At 39.7% G+C, this 13,032-nt stretch overlaps 1 pseudogene; it reads left to right on the top strand.

The window, feature by feature from the left end:
* The first annotated feature begins 8,526 nt into the window (after positions 1-8,526).
* LOC148025833 (uncharacterized) lies at positions 8,527-9,493 on the top strand (annotated as a pseudogene).
* Positions 9,494-13,032: the final 3,539 nt, after the last annotated feature.

Here is a 13,032-nt window from a genome sequence, read left to right as displayed (position 1 = left end):
TGTAAGTAAATCTTCTTCTTCAGTCCTTCAAACACAGGGATACATGACAATGATATTGTACGCCTCAAGAATAATACATCTCCCTGGCTCGCACTTGAGTGGCATCGATGCTGGACGAAGTTGCCGCAGAGGAATGTCCGATGTGTAGATTTGAGGAGAAACAGCTTGGATGTGGATGATGCAAAAGTTGGAAGGTGGAGGACCAACAGCAAGGAGATAGTTATGATGGTTATGTCGGCACAGCCCAGGATGCCGCTTGTGGATTTGCAAAGGGGAAAATCTGTGAAGATGAAGAAGAGGGAATCTCTGGACCTTGCATCTTTAGGATGAAGGCAAGGAACAATTAAACTGTCTCGCAAGGACTCGGAAAACTATTGATTTAGAAGATAAATGACATCTTGTAATGAGAGGTTTTTCGGCAGCAGTTGTCTTACTGTATACTGGAAATTTAACTATCGATTGACATGGGAAGCCGTCTGAAACATGTAAGAAATAAGGAGTGCACCATCGTTACCGTGCACGGAAGCCTTGTGGAAGTAAGGCGCCTAAGGAATTGTATAGCCGGAACCATGTGGAAAGTGCTTTTTCTGTTTGGTTTCAAGCAAGCTGCTTGTGAGGGGATTCTGTAACTAGACCGACGCAATATTTTCGTGCGTAGCAAAGCACCGATTTTGTCTTTTTGGCAAGGGTAGTTTTGCCTTCCGTTAGCGATATCTTCTCTTCAAAATGCTGCAAAGAGAGTGCTTTGATTCCTGCAGAGAGCAAGGACTTTCAATTTGATGCTTTATCTTGGAAGTCAAGAAGAATAACCAGTCTGTTTTGTGCCATAGGAGCAGGGATAAGAGCAGAGCTTTAACATAGTAATTGAGGAAAATCTTTGGCTTTGTTTGGACATGCTTACAGCTTAGCTGGGCCAGTATTGTCATCACCAATGACCGCAGTCCCAGAGACTCAAGATGGACAGCATTCTGCTACACCCATAATGAATGATTTACTTGTAATTTTGGGTCATGATGTCATGATGCATTTTGGGTCATACATACATCGTGTGGAATCCGATTTGGATGGTTCTTGTTGGGAACTGAATGTATGACATGTTGGCATCATGGATGGATGTATATGACAGTTTTTTTTGGACACATGTATGACAATCATATTGCTGAATATCATTTTCTGGACAGATTGTATTGTTGTTTTCTTCTGAATTTGTAGCAGTCATAATGTCTGACACGGCACAGATCACTTAGATTGTGGGAGAAAAATTGATCAAAGACAATTATAGTGTTTGGTCTTACAAGATGGAGAATTTTTTGATGGGCAGAGGTCTATGGGATCTCATAATAGGTGATGATGAATGTCCAGAAGTTCCCGAACATCCAACTGAAGAGCAAAAGAAAGCGTACAAGGATTGGACTGGGAAGAACATGAAGTTTTTGCATTGGATCTCCATATGTATTTCAGAAATATTGATTCCTCATATAAAAAAGGCAAGCACTTGTAAAAAGAGGCATGGAAAATCATAGAAAAAATGTATGGAACATGTACAGAGGCTCGTAAGATACAACTTAAGCAGAGATTACATGGTGCATGGAGAGGAAATTGCAGTATCAGTGACTATGTGGCAGAAATCAAGCAAATTTCAGAAGACCTTGCATCTATTAATGCACCTGTTGATGATGATGATTTAGTGTCAGTGACACTAAATGGGCTTGGACCAGCTTTCAAATCTTTGGATACCTCTATTTCCGTTAGGGGAGGCTCTATGCCTGACTTTGAGGAGCTTATTGGATTGCTACTTACAGAAGAAATCAAGTTGGGATTGAATGCATCTAGCAGTGGCAAAAATTCAGGTGGAGATAGTGTTTTCTATCACCAGAGAGGTCATGGCAGCTCATCTAGAGCTAGAGGCTCTTCACCTGGTCATAGTAATTATGGTTTTGCTCGTGGAAGAGGTAACTTTGGTCGTGGTGACTTCATGCATAGAGGCAGGGGGAGATCTTTCCCTAGAGGTAGAGGACGGTCTAGTCCTTCTTCACAAAGAAATGGCACTTGTCATTATTGTGGGCACTTTGGTCACTTTAAGAGGGATTGTTATCAGAAACAGAATGCTATGTCTAGGGGTCGTGGAAGGACCCAATATGGCCACTATGCAGGCACTTATGGTGGTACAGGTTATGGACCTAGAGGTGGATCGCCTAGAGGTCACCTATTTGCTATGGAGCATGTGCTTGGGAGCATGACTCATCCTCTTCGTGACAATGACTGGTTTTTGGATTTATGAGCTACAAACCACATGACTCATCATGCTGAGTGGTTTGATAGCAAGGAGCAAATGCAGAATGATGAATATGTTGCCACTCGTGATGATACTTTACACAAAATTACTCATATTGGTAGTGTGCCACTTGTTACTAAAGATGGGATTGAGAACAAGCTTGGTGATGTACTTTATGTGCCCACAATAACTAAGAACCTAGCATCGGTTGACAGATCAAGGATTGCAGGTGAGATTCAATAAGTTTGGATGTTTTATTGAAGAGTTCTATAATGGGAGAACTGGCAGGGTGATTTCTCATGGTAGAAAGAAAGGGAGATTGTTTACTTTGGATGCAAGTACCCAAGTGATTCAAAACTCTATGTATGTTGAGAGAGGACATGGGCAAGATAAGGATGTGGAATTACGGCATAGACGGATTGGTCATGTTAATTTGCGAAGATTGAAGCAAATGCAATCAAAACAGATAGTTCGTGGTCTACCGCATTTAGGATATGTGAATTTTGATCATGTATGTGAGGCTTGTCAATTTGGCAAGCGGTCCAGATTGCCATTTCCAAAGAGAGGGAGAATAAGCAGCTATCCTTTGGAAATAATACACTCAGATATTTGGAGCCCATGTCAGAATGTTTCCATGAGCGGAAAATGTAGATTCTATATCACCTTCATTGATGATTTCAGCAGGATGACTTGGGTATACTTTATGCAGCATAAAAGTGAACCATTTGAAAAGTTCATGGAATTTAAATCTATGGCTGAAAAGTAGTTTGGATGCTACATAAAATGTTTGAGGTCAGATAATGGTGGAGAGTACATGTCATATGAGTTTTGTGACTTTGTGAGAGATCATGGTATCAAAAGGCAATTGACATGCATGTATACACCTCAGCAAAATGGTGTGGCTGAAAGGAAGAATCGGATTATTGCAAAGGTTGCAAGGGCAATGATGAATCAAATGAACATGCCATTGTCATATTGGGCAGAAGCAGTGCATACTGCAGTTCACATTATGAATAGAACACCTACAGCCTTGATTCATAATATGTCACCATATGAGAGAATGTATGGCATGAAACCCACTGTTGCATACTTTAGAGTCTTTGGATGTGTCTGTTATGTTCATGTTCCGAATGATTTGAGAAAGAAGATTGAACCTAAGGCTGTAAAATGAATTTTCCTTGGATATTCTCATGAGAAGAAGGGATACAAATGCTATGATCCAGTGAGTAAGGAAGTATACATAAGCAGGGATGTCAAATTCAGTGAATATGAATCATGGTACAAGCCCAAAATTGCAGTGGATGTTGATTCCTATGAAACCAATGATGATAATGGCTATGGAAGGAAAATTTCAGCAAACAGCAAGGTTGAAAATCAGCATGTGGAAGATGCTTCAGGACCTCAAGAGAATGTGGAAAGCAGTGGTAGCTACAGTCCATGGAGTGGTAGATTGAGAAATGCACAAAGGAGTGCAGAAGTTGCAATAGGTAAGAGACCAATGACTGAAAGTTCAGAAGATGAATCTCGGAGGTCTTCAATTCCATTCTAGACTTAGCAAGGGGTGTCCAGAGCTCCAACTGACCCGCAAGCTGTCTAGGAGCAAAACATCATTCCCATGGTTGGCCTTTTCACCACTTGACCTTTGGCCCATGAATCGAGCAGTGCCCTCTCGGGTTAATACGCGGTGCGATCGTGGAGGTGATCCACCCGTATAATATATCCTTCCTTAATTAAATCCTTTTAGAATCAAGCACAAACAAGGCATTCAGTCCTAATATCATTTTCCAAGAAAACATTCCTTTATTCCCATGGCAACTTGTCATCACAGACCCTCGCCATGCATTTACCATAAATCACAAGCACTTGGAATAATCATCCAAACAACAACTAACAACCTGTTGAATGTAAAAGCATTTAGGATGTTGTTCGATCAATCAACAAAACCAATTGCATTCTTTCCAAAACAATGCAAGAGTAGATGATATAATATTTTCCAATGCATATTTGCTCTCTCCCTTGGGATCTAAGAGTAATATTATGCAAAAACGTTATTAACACTTCCTTCCTTCAGCTAGGGCATATGTTAAGGATTCAAACACTTTTCATGATGTAAGTTCTATAGGTCACTTACCTTGATTGATAACCCAACCCTGAATTTGGATTGGCAAAAGTCATCGTTATCCGACGGATCTCAAGACATCCTAGTTTTAACCCTTATGATCAATTTCTTGTGCTAGCTCTTAGTCAAGTCATGAGGCAACTAGAAAATTATCCTCATATATCAAACATGTTATAGGCATAATGTGTGAATACTTAATAAGATAAGTGCGAGATGATCTCAAGTAATTAGACTCCAATAGGCCGTGCCTTGAGCTAGAATCTAGTTTTTCTTAATATTTGGGCTCTTAAGCTAAGTACTTTTGAAGTATCTAAACTTTAAACTAGTACTTTCTATTCATGATTCTCAATGTCATATTCTTTTAGTAATTATGCTATTTATAACCCTTGACTATACTTTAATCTAGCACTTTTATGCCCAATCTTTTAATGTCGTTCTTTTTTACGACTATGCCATTCATAACGCTTGACTAATTCTTCCTTGTAATTGCTCTACTAGGCAATAAGTCATATGTAACTAGGTGCAATTATCTTCCCTTGATATATGCACTTCACAAACGCCATCTTCCGAGTAGGCGAGATGAAATTTATCCTTTCCCATGACCTATACTTGTGCAATAGTATGGGGCCTAACGTATCTCATACGAGAATCAAAGCAAGCATCTATCAATTTGAAAATACATTACTTATGACCGAAACCGCAGTTGGATTGACAGTGATGCCTTTGCCCGAAGCCTTGTTGCTGGTTGCAGGATTGTCATTCGCATGTGACATTCTTTGCTTGGAGGCTATCATCCGCAGGTAGACTCAAGAGATTAAGAAGGTGGAATAGATTCAAGATGTAAGAGAAGATGGTTAAGTCGAGGATCGAGATAGAGGGAATTGAGCTAATTCTCTTCCTTGCAGCCTCTCGAGGTGACTATTCGCTCTCTCTCTCTCTCTCTCAAGCTCTCTTTCAAGCTCCTCCTCACAATCTCTTGGAGGCTCCATATCTTTTGGACTTAAGTCAGGGCAGTCTGCTTGGACATGTCCTAGTTCATTGCAATGGAAACATTGATGGTAGGGACATCTCCTACGGATGTGCCCTATCTCTCCACATGTATGGCATCTCTTACCTAGATATCGGGAGTCATTTTTACTACAATTTTCTGATTTAAATTCTTGGACGATTGGATTTGCTCGGAGTAATGTGTCTTGCAAGTCCATTGGACGCATTGCTTCAAGACGGTGATTCAGAGGAGTGTTTAGGCCATGGCAAAACTTGGATACTTGCTGCGCAATATCCATAGGTGGTGCGTATTTTAGTAAGGTTACAAACTTCGAGTAGTAAGCTTCCAAAGTTAATTCTAGTTGCTTTAGCTTGAAGAATTCATTCATCTTCAAAGTTTAGTAGGTTGGCGGAAGATATCGTCTGCGTACAACATTTTTTAGCTGAACCCAAGTAACAGCGGCTTCAGAAACACCTTCATCTTTGCACCATTGCTTCCACCATAATCGAGCCTAGCCAATTAACTTAAGTTTGGCTATCATTGCTTGATTGGTAGAGGCAGTTCCCGAAGCAAAGAAATAGTCATCCATCGACTCAATCCATATCTCTGCCTCTGCTGTGATGTCTATCCCTTCTCCATCAAACTCGGGTGCCTTAATTTGCTATAAAAGAAATTTCTTCTCTTGCATATCAACATTCGTGGGTGCAGGAGGTGCCTAACAATCAAGCCATACTGCTTAGATTATTTTCTTTAGGATATGTCTACAAACCATACATTAATCAATCACGTATCATTACAAAATTCCGCTCTGATACCAACTGTGAGGTGCTTGCCCATCGGGTTTCCAGGCACTCTTTTAGCGGTCTATCGAGAAACAAATCTAAGCGTCGCTGCCCGGCACTCCCAGGGAATGTTCCGAGTTTTGTGGCCTAGGGTTTCCCGAACCCGCCTTGCAACGGAACGTTCACGACCGAACCCACTAGGATCGACCTGAAATTCGGGTTCCTAGTTGTCAAGGTCTCCTATTAGCATTCTAGCGTCGGGTTTTAGATATCCTACTTTACGCAGAGATACCCAATCCGAAGTAGACCCATGCCACACTTGGTTCAAAGAGAATGCGAAATGAGAGGGATGCACTGCTCAACCTCTCTGCCCATAAGGCATAGTCCCATTCCGGTCCCCTAAAATAGCATGAGTCAGGTTCTAACCTAACAATACCTAAAGATCGAATGACGATAAAAACTTATGAGAAGCCTCCCAGTTCTCTAGGACCACCCTGCCATAGGACGGACCTGTCGGAGGTTCCGCCCACCCGCTTCCCTTAATAGCTTTAGTTTTCTAATTAGGTCCTACCACATTTATGTGTGACACTTAAAGTCAGCTTCATTAATTAAGCCTTTTAGGAAACAGGGTTCGTTCGCATAACTTATAGCACATACACAAAAACAGAGCAAAGCAATCTATTGACAAACAAGTTCAAACAAGTTCCTTAACTTATCTTCAAGTTAATCTTTGTCTCCCGCCCATACACGAGAAATTATGTATCACTTCTGTCCAACAGAAGTATCCCTTCTACCCTGCAGAAGTAACTGGTCCAATTCACATGGCACCACAAACTCAATCCTTTATCTAGAATAGGATCTCCCAACATGCCCAGATGTTGGGAGCCACGGAGGTCTTCAACTCCATTCTACACCTAGCAAGGGGTGTTTAGAGCTCCAACTGACCCTCAAGCTGTCTAGGAGTGAAACATCATTCCTGTGGTTGGCCTTTTCACCACTCAACCTTTAGCCCATGAATCGAGCAGTGCCCTCTCGGGTTAATACGCGGTGCGATCATGGAGGTGATCCACCCATACAATATATCCTTCCTTAATTAAATCCTTTAAGAATCAAGCACAAACAAGGCATTCAGCCCTAATATCATTTTCCAAGAAAATATTCCTTTATTCCCATGGCGACTTGTCATCACAGACCCTTGCCATGCATTTGCCATAAATCACAAGCACTTGGAATAATCATCCAAACAACAACTAACAACCTGTTGAATGTAAAAGCATTTAGGATGTTGTTCGATCAATCAACAAAACCAATTACATTCTTTCCAAAACAATGCAAGAGTAGATGATATAATATTTTCCATTGCATATTTGCTCTCCCCCTTGGGATCTAAGAGTAATATTATGCAAAAATGTTATTAACACTTCCTTCCTTCGGCTAGGGCATATGTTAAGGATTCAAACACTTTTCATGATGTAAGTTCTATAGGTCACTTACCTTGATTGATAACCCAACCCTGAATTTGGATTGGCAAAAGTCATCATTATCCGATGGATCTCAAGACATCTTAGTTTTAACCCTTATGATCCATTTATTGTACTAGCTTTAGGCAAGTCATGAAGCAACTAGAAAATTATCCTCATATAACAAACATGTTATAGGCATATCGTGTGAATACTTGATAAGATAAGTGCGAGATGATCTCAAGTAGTTAGACTCCAACAGGTCTTGCATTGAGCTAAAATCTAGTTTTTCTTAATATTTGGGCTCTTAGGCTAAGTACTTTTGAAGTATTTAAACTTTAAACTAGTACTTTCTATTCATGATTCTCAATGTCATATTCTTTTAGTAATTATGCTATTTGTAACCCTTGACTATACTTTAATCTAGCACTTGTATGCTAAATCTTTTAATGTCGTTCTTTTGATGGCTATGCCATTCATAACACTTGACTAATTCTTCCTTGTAATTACTCTACTAGCAAATAAATCATATGTAACTAGGTGAGAGGTTTCATGTCCTAGTAACATGTTGACTACTCAAGGGCAACCAAGAAAATGACAACCACCCATGATGATGGGAAATTTTAATAAGGGTCACGAATGCCATGCAATAGTGACCCACCTACCTCATGACACCAACTTGGTATCGATCTCATTTATGAATCCATATCACATTGATGATACAGACATGGTTTATCATGGAATTACAATGGAGGACCTTAATGTCAATTTTCTTTTTTTATTTTCCCCATGGATATCACTAGACAAAAAAATGTGGGTGTCAAATATGTTACACACAACAAGTATTGGATAGGCACATCCAATAAGTGCATTAATGTCAAAGTAAGGATCCAAGTGATCCTATGGAAAGAGATGACTTTCTCTCCATCCAAGACATTATGAATATTTTTAAGAAGCTTGCCATTAACCAATACCAGTTACGTGATGATGATGATGTTGAAAGCACAAAGAGGTGGTGCATTGAAAACAAGGAAATGACACTTATTTATCAAGAACACAACCTTTCCACCAACAAGGATTTCATATTGGGGGTTCAAACACCTTGGCAATGAGAAATGTGTGATAGGCATGGACATGGAAACTTGTTGGTAATGGAATTGACATTTGCTATGAATAAATATAAGGTGAGTCTTTAATGGTATTGTCATGTACTAATGTTTCATATTTAGGAGGCTTTGCACATTTTACTTATGGTCAAAGATTATATTTGTGGTTCAATTTATATACAATCCTCATGTTTGACTCCCACCATAAGGCTGTTCCACTTGCTTGGGTGTTGACCTCAACTGCAACATTTGAGGTAAATACATTTTGGCTTATAAAATTTAGAGATCGCACGCTTGATTTCCACAAATCATGGGAACCAACTGCTTTCTCAGTAGATGACACTGAAAGAGAGCTAGATCCTTTAAACTACACAACACATGAATCACATCATTTTGCAAGATAGTATATCCACGGAGTAAACCTCTTACATGTTTGACAAATGTATTGCATATAGAGTTGTCTTTAATTTGCCCATTTATTTGTGCCTATGGCATCTTCATCATTGTTGATTAAAGCATCTCATTAGAAGAATCTCGGAATGGCCGAAGCACTACAATTTTCTGATCTCTAGGTAATATCATGAATACAAGAGTTGAATGTAAGGCAACTGAAGCAGCTATAAAGGAGAATGCAAGGAAATTGATAGATATCTCTAAAGAAGAGTTTGCAAATGAGGCAAGATTCTTGCACTACTTCAAGACATATTGGGAGGCCAAGATTGGTATAAGAACTCCCACTTCTCTATTTCCAATTGCATTGTGACATTTCATTTTTCATAAAATTGTGAGATATTTAAATTATATGTGTCTTACTAGATACGTGGGTACAAGCAACACGTACACTCCCACATTCTGGTTAAGACACCAATGGTGCAATACAAGTATACCATGGCTCCTTGAAGTACCAAATCTTAGGTAGCTCAAAAAGATTGGAAATTAGATGTGTGGATTGGCTCCTTCGTAAACTAATATTTTTAGCTCTTCCATACTATTGGTATGTGCAAGCTATGAAAGAAAGTGGTTTTGTGAGAAACAATAACAGTGAAAAAATAGTGGCTAACTCATATGAGAGAGCTTTGAATGATCCTCCTAAGTATGTCAGATTTGAAGTGAATGATATAAGGGGCTCTTGCGCATATGTAAGAAGTATGTCCAAAGACACTATTGAATATATTATTTATAATGCTAACGGTCAATGGGCATGTTGCACATGCAAGTGAGCAAAGTTAGAAAACATATGTAAGCATCAAATTAAGGTTTTACATCTTATAGGGGTATCAAATGTTGCATTGATGGCACAATTTATGGACTTATATAAAGTTGCTAAGCCAAGATGTAGAAATAGAAGACTTCCACATGAGCTGCATATGGTATAGGATGAGGATGCACTTGAGAACTATATAGCTATCACAATGGATGAGGATAACCTCAAAGACATGGACACAAGTATGCTTAATACTCCCCATAAAGATGCCCAACCATCCACAATGCTACAACATCTATACCATGACTTGCTTGATTTCATGGGGGGGATGATGTAGAGCCTATTTCTAAGGCTTCTTCTTCTATGAATAGGATGTTGAGCCAACTTTGAGCTTTGAAAGCTCATAGTTAGGGAAGATGCATACACTACATAAGCCTTTGTGGCCACTGATGATGAATTTGAAATACCATACAATGAGCCAAGCCTTTCATTGAGAAAAGACTAAGTAGAAGAAGAGTTCCCAAATTGGTAGAATTACTCATTATATCATACTTCATCACTCCACCTAAAACCAAACGGCCCTTAATGCAACAAAAACTTGATGCTAGAGTTGACAAAGAAAAAGAAGAAGAAGAAGCTCAAATCGGAGGAATGATATACTTTTGTACTTCTATTGAAGTCCTATTGGACTCTTTATTCTTTCGACTTTTAGTCTCTATGTTGATATGCATGAGCATATTAGTTTTACCTTTGGGGTGGGTGTGTGCGTGAGAGAGAGAGAGAGAGAGAGAGAGAGAGAGAGAGAGAGAGAGAGAGAGAGAGAGAGAGAGAGAGAGAGAGAGAGAGAGAGAGAGAGAGAGAGAGAGAGAGAGAGGCATGAGATGTGTGTAGAGACTATTAATTGAGTTGTATGTTTCCAATGTTGTTATTATGGGAAAGCATGCAAATTGAGTTATAGGATTGATATTAGTATTGATGAGCAACATTATTTCTTATAACTCTTACACTTTAATAGTTACTTTTTTCCATGTACTAAGGTTACAAATTGATTTCATAACAAAAACCTATCATTTTCATTAACCATTTGCATATCTCTTGTGCCAAGAGTATTACTTGATTCCACATATGCCTAGAGATATAATAGATGTGTCACAATCTCATAATACATAGTATATTGTGTCACACTTAAGTTGTAATATGACAAATGGGGACCAAAGAGGGGAGAGGGAGAGGGGGAGGAGGGCCGGTGTAATGTGCATGCCTATCGACTGTTCCAGGCATGTTTTTAGTGGTCCATCGAGAGACAAGTCTAAGCGTTACCACCTGACACTCCCATGGAATGTCACAGGGTTTGTCACCTAGGGTTTCCCAAGTCTGCCTCACAACGAAATGTTCACGGTCGAACCCACTAGGATCGACTTGAAACTTGGGTTCCTAGTGATCAAGGTCTCCTAACAACATTCTAGCATCGAGTCCTCCTACTTTACGTAGAGATACCCAAGCCGAAAGCAGATCCCTACCGCACTTGGTTCAAGGAGAATGGAAAACAAGAGGGATATACCAGTCAACCTCTCTGCCCGTGGAGCATAGTCCCATTTTGATCCCCTAAAATGGCACGAATCAGGGTTCTAACCTGACAATACCTAAAGGTCGAATGTTGGTAAAATCTTTTGAGAAGCCTTTCAGTTCTCTCGGACCACCCTACTATAGGAAAGACCCATCGAGGGTTCTTTCCACCTACTTCCCTTGGTAGATTTAGTTTTCTAATTAGTTCTCACCACAATTACGTGTGACATTTAAAACTAGCTTCCTTAGTTAAGCCTTTAGGGGAGGATAGGGTTCATTCGCGTAATTTCTAGCACATACACAAAAATAGAGCAAGCAATCCTTTTGATAAACAAGTTCCTTAACTTATCTTCAAGTTAATCTTTGTCTCTTGCCCATACATGAGAAATTATGTATCCCTTCTGTCCAACAGAAGTACCTGGTCCAAATCACATGGCACCATAATTTCCATCCATGATCTAAAATAAGATCTTCCAACGCCCTAGACATTGGACTCACGGCAGCCTACAACTCTGTTTCAGACTAGGCAAGGGGTGTCCAAACTCCATTGACCCCAAGCGACCTAGGAGTGAGACACAACTTCCGTGGTTGGCCTTTTCACCACTCAACCTTTGGCCCATGAATCAAGCAGTGCTCTCTTGGGTTGAAACGTGGCGTGACCTTGAAGATGATCCACCCGTGCAAAGTATTCTTTCTTAATTAATCCAATTAAGAGTCAAACACAAACAAGGCAATCAGCCCTAATATCATTTTTCACGAAAACATCCCTTTTTTCCCATGGCAACTTTACATCATAGACCCCTGCCATGAATTTTCCAACAATCCCTTTACATCATAGACCCCTGACATGAATTTTTCACGAAAACATCCCTTTATATCATAGACCCCTACCATGAATTTTCCAACAATCACAAGCACGTGGAATAATCGTCCAAACGACAATCCAACAATCAGTTGATTGTAAAATCATCTAGAGTGTTGTTTGATCAACCAACGAAAACAATAGTATTATTTCCCAAACATTGCAATAATATTCGCGATAACGTTCCCATCGTAGATTTGCTCTCTCCCTCTTGGGATCTAAGCAATTCTATGTAAAATTTACTTAACACTTCGGCCATCACACATGCCAAGGCCTCATACAACTATGCAAGAATGTAAATTCTATTGAGCACTTACATTGATTGGCAACCCAACCTTTTTCCCAACAAGTTTAGAAGAATTGGTTTGCACTTGATCCTAGGGTTTCCCAATCCCTTGAATTCTTCCCTTGCCTTTGAGGCCTGGAGATGTTGTTTGTACTAGCTACATGCAACTTCAAGATCCCAACGAACTAATAGTTCGTGATATTAGCAAGACTTTAATGCAAGATCAATTTGTGTACCATCGATGTATGTTTCATATAATCTTTCCCATGCACGCACCGTCTATGTGCATAACCCTTAAGTAACCTTATACGCTCTTTATGCTATGTATGATATTGTCATGTAGCACTGGGGTGCAATGATTGTGCTTAGATACAAGGGTTTCTG

The sequence above is a fragment of the Lygodium microphyllum genome, chromosome 14 (assembly GCF_053477565.2).
Source record: "Lygodium microphyllum isolate KBCC chromosome 14, Lygodium_microphyllum_v1.1.10, whole genome shotgun sequence".
Classification (NCBI taxonomy): Eukaryota; Viridiplantae; Streptophyta; class Polypodiopsida; order Schizaeales; family Lygodiaceae; genus Lygodium; species Lygodium microphyllum.
The sequence above is the reverse complement of the archived record's forward strand: the minus strand, read 5'-3'. Positions and strand labels throughout refer to the sequence as shown.